Consider the following 4,976-nt stretch of genomic DNA (forward strand, 5'->3'; position numbering starts at 1 on the left):
AAGAGTGTATAGAGCTCTTGTACACAGGTTCGCTATGAGTCGCAAGTGACTTGATGGTACATAACAACAACATCATTAATATCATATGCAAGCAAGATTCTGTTGAAGATTATCCAAAAATGACTGGAACACCATGTCAACAGAGAACTGCCAGATGTGCAGACTGTGTTTGAAGAGGCCATGATACTAGGAATATTGTAGCTGTTAGATGGATCTTGGCTGAAAGCAGAAGGTACCAGAGGAATGTCTATCTGTGTTTCATTGACTATGAAAAGGCATTTCACTGTCTGGACCACAAAAAACAGTGTCTGGCTCTGAGAAGAATGCAATCCCAGAACACTTGATCATGCTTATGCGAAATCTATACTTGGACCAGGAGGCAGTCATCAGAACAGAGCATGCAAACACTGCATAGTTCAAAACTGGGAAGAGTGTATGCCAGGGATGTGTCCTATCTCCATACCTTTTCAATGCATATTCAGAACAGATTATCTGGAAAGCTGGACTTTATGAGGAGAAATGTGGCATCAGGATTGAAGGAAGATTCATCAAAAATCTTATGCAGATTACACAACCCTGCTTGCTGACATTGAGGAGGACCCGAAGCATTTGCTGCAGACAGTCAGACTGCAACCTTTAAAATGGATTGAAGCTCAATATCAAGAAAACAACGAATCATTTGCTGCAGACAGTCAAAGACTGCAACCTTTAAAATGGATTGAAGCTCAATATCAAGAAAACAACGAATCTCACCATTGGGCTAAATGGCAATATCATAATAGATGGTGAGGAGACTGAGATTGTTAACAGCTTTAGTTTGTTTGGCTCTACGGTCAACATTCTTGTCACCAGGAGACAGGAAATTAAAAGACGTAATGCATTCAGAAAGTCTGCTGTCAGAAACCTCTCCAAAGCATTGAAGAGCAATGATGTCAGTCTGGAGACTAAGGTGTACCTGATACAGGACATGGTCTTTTGCTATCACTTGCTAATCATCAAACTAGGGGTGATAGAAGGAGAATTGATAATTTTGAGCTATAGTTCTGTAGAAGAGTATTGAATATGGACTGCCAGGAGAACAAATAGGTTCGTCTGTGAGAGGGTGAAACTAGGCTCTCCTTAGAGGCAAGGATTCTGAGGCTTCACCTGATATACTTTGGGGATGTGGCAAGGAGGAACCAGTTCTTTCAGAGGGACATCATACTTGGAAATGCAGAGGGACAGAGGAAGATAGGAAGACCTTCAATGCGATAGATTGATTCAGTGACTGGGGTAATGAGGGTAAGTGTGTCAGAGACAATAAAGTTGGCTGAGGATAGTGCAGGGTTCAGAGCTGTTGTACATAGTGTCGCTCTGAGTTGCAAGAGATTTGGCGGTGCATAACAACAACAACAACAAGCAATTGACACTTGGAAGCCAACATGACTCTGGGGGTAAGAACTGGGAATCTGTCCCTAAAAAGACTGGCTAGAAATCACTGTGAAACAGTTCTACTGGGTCACTGCGAATCAAAATAAATTCAATGGCACCTGACAAACACTGAGAGTAAGGGGTCTTTCAGTGGTGTCAAGAGTTAGCACACTCACTGTTAAGCAAAATGTGAGAGGTTCAAATACACAACAGAGATGCCTCAAGATTCCTTGAGATTTACTTCTGCAAATTCCACCACAGAAAGCACTAAGAGCACTTTCCTCATCTAACACATAGAGTCCCAGGAGCAGGGGCCCCTTCAAAACCAACTTGTTGGTGGTGGGCAATGGTGTCTCATTTTGTTTTTCATTTGCATTCGTCAAGTGACCAATGATGTTTCCTTGTCATTTTTATACCTATCATGGTCCACTCAAATATCATACCATAGTTTCTAAAATTAAAACTAAATAAAATAGTTATCTAGTGATCAGATAAAATAATTATCTGTCCTGTCCTTAGTGTTATTAAGAATTCTGACTACACAGGTTTTTTCACATATATTCCACAACCATGCTCATCCAACCTGAGATTTTACTTTTAATCTCAAAAAACGTTTTTTTTTTTTAAACAGCAAAATTTCTTTCTAAAAAGTTCAGTAGTTTCAATTATGTGGTTAGTCTCAATTATGTCATAGTTTTAATTAAGTCATTAGTCTCAATTATGTCTTGTGATTGCTCCATCACCCTAAGTTATAGAGATACTCTCTCTTTCCCCCTACATTTTGTAGTTTATAGCTTGTGTCCTCAGGCCTACACTCAATTGAGTTGATATGTATGATAGGATGTAATGGCTGAGGCTTTGGCTTTGTTTTTACTAATGGATCTCCAGTTGTTTCAAATGGATGTCAAAGAAGAATTTTCCTTATTGAATTGTCTTGGTTTTACTGTCAGAAATCCATTGACCACATATGTCGATTCTATAGTTTATTCCATGCCATTATACTCACTGAAATACCATAGTTTGATTTAACATAGCATTAAGTTTTGAAATCAAGAATTCTAAATTCTCCAACTTTATTTTCTACTTTTAAAAATTTACTCTTCTATGATTTCAGTGTCTTGTATATATGTCAGAATCAGCTGAGTCAATTTCTACAAAAGTATCTTCTGTGATTATGACTGGATTACATGGAAATGATAGATGAAACTTGTATATTCTTTTTTTAAAAAGGTATTTTATATGAGTGAAAGTTGATACATCACATTGGTTTTTTTCAGAGAATTATTCATAAGTATTAATTATCATTTCCTTTTTGTATATCCTTATGTAAAAACCATACCATCTGTAATTAGAAAAGTTGTACTTACCTATTTTCATAGGGAATTTTTGTAGAGTGATTCAATTTCTGTACTAGCTGAAGGATTTTCTTATTAATTTCTTCATTAAGAATAGGGCTTTTTTATTATAAATTTCTTCCTTTTTGAGAGAGCTTTCATCATTTGTGTTTATCAAGTAAAATTTTCATTTCATTTTAGTGTCAAATTTAATGCTTTAAGACTTTTCATAAAATTTTTAATTATTTTTTCTTTGTAGGTTCTATGGAGATGTACACTTTCCCCCTGATAATACGATGTGTTTCATTTCACTTTATTTTATGATTAGCCAGAGAAAAATACTTGTCAGTTTTACTAATTTTTAACAGTGTATCTGCTTTTGTTTTACTATTTTCCCCTATCATTTTGTTCTTTATTTCACTGATTTCATTTTTATTGATACTTGGTATTTCCTTCTTAAGGAAGTTCTGATGGCCTAGTAGCTAGAGAATCACACTGGTGTTACCAATACACCAGCTATTCCATGGCAGAAAGGTGAGCAATCTCCTTTCATGTGATTTGTAGCCTCTGAAATCCTACTGATGTCATCAGCTATTAGTGGGTTCCAATTCAATGCCACAGAAAGATATTTCTTTCTTTGGGATGGTTTCAATTTGTTTTGCTCGTCTGCAACAGTCTCTTTATGTAGAAACTTAAATAACAGCTTTAGTATTTCTATTCTAATTTAAACTTTCATACCAATGTCCCCTCTTATCATAGCTTATCTGCATATCTCAAATTTCGATCTACGGTGCTTTGATTTCCTTTAGTTATAAATATTTTCAAATTTACTTTGTGATTTGTTTTACGAAATACCTGTGTTAACATGTTGTCTTATCTCTAAATATTTACCAAATTCCAAGGTATCTCTTTTATTTCTTGTTGTGTTTGTGATAAAAGTTCATCAAATTGCTGGGTAAAGCAATCTATAAATAATAATTAGGTTATATTATAGGATGTTATTGTTGTTGTTGTTGTTTACCATCGGGTCAAAACTAACCTATACCTGACCCTCCTACAGGTTTTCAGAGACAGTTACGAAAACAGAGGAGATTGACTATCCTTCTCCCATAGAGAATCTGTGGCCTCAAACGACATGCCTTCAGGACTGCGATGCGGCTTATTGCCAATAGGCCACCAGAGCTCCCCATATTATAGGATATCTTTGCTAAAATCTTCTTAAAGAAAACTTTGATTCATGTCTAGGGTGTCTTTGCTATACTTTTAGCAATGTTTTACTTGGCCTCCTCTGTCGGTGACTGACAGTCAGTTGCCAAAACATCCAAATGCAGTGTGGACTCATCTACTGCTCCTTTTAGTTCTATTAAACTTTGCTCTTTGTGATGTGAGGGAGGTTCTCTTATTAGGAGCGAACACAGATCGGGGTTGTTATTTATTTCTTCTTGATAAACCTGCCTCTTTGTTGTTATGAAATGCCACTCCTTTTTTCTGGTAGTAGTTCTTGTTCTGAAATCTAGTCACCCCAGCTTTCATTTGAACAGTGCTTGCATGATAAACCGATTTCTCATGGGTGGTGTTTGTTTGCTTGTTTTGTTTCTTGGTTTGTTTGGGTTTTTTTTCTTCTTTTCTTTAAACATCTCACTTGACTGTTACATAGGACTGTGTTTTGTCGACTCCTTCAACACCACCACCCCAATCCATCCATGAGCATCTTGGGTTAATGAAACCACTACATACTTATTTGTACAGTCTAGAAGCAAAGGAATTATTCTAATTCTTTTCTTTTTAATCTTATCAATCAAACACATCCTAAATATTTTTTTCAGGTAAGATTTAGAAGCAGGAGTGGCATCCACTTCCTAAACAACATGCCTCCAGAAACTCTATGATAAATGTCTATAGTTACAGAAAGGCTTCAGGTCTTTTGTTCATAGGGTCACTATGAGTTGTGCTCAACTTGAAAACAATCAACAACAAAACAAGACTAAATACTCACGTACTATCTACAACCAGGAGAGGATAAAGAAGATGAATGAGAGCGTCTTAAGAATAAAACCCCTCCGGTGCTGGCTGAAAATCGCCTGTGACTTCATCCATAGCCACTGGTGAGAGTCAGTGCCCAGAGCCATCAGGGGCTTTAAGCTCGTTGCCCACTGCTGTGGTGTGGACAGCTGAAACCCAGGCCCCAACAGGCACCTGGGGGGGGGAACCCCAGACTCTACTTCATGCTCT

This window comes from Elephantulus edwardii, unplaced genomic scaffold (genome assembly GCF_000299155.1).
Source record: "Elephantulus edwardii isolate Elephantulus edwardi_28Jun2011 unplaced genomic scaffold, EleEdw1.0 scaffold00097, whole genome shotgun sequence".
Lineage (NCBI taxonomy): Eukaryota > Metazoa > Chordata > Mammalia > Macroscelidea > Macroscelididae > Elephantulus > Elephantulus edwardii.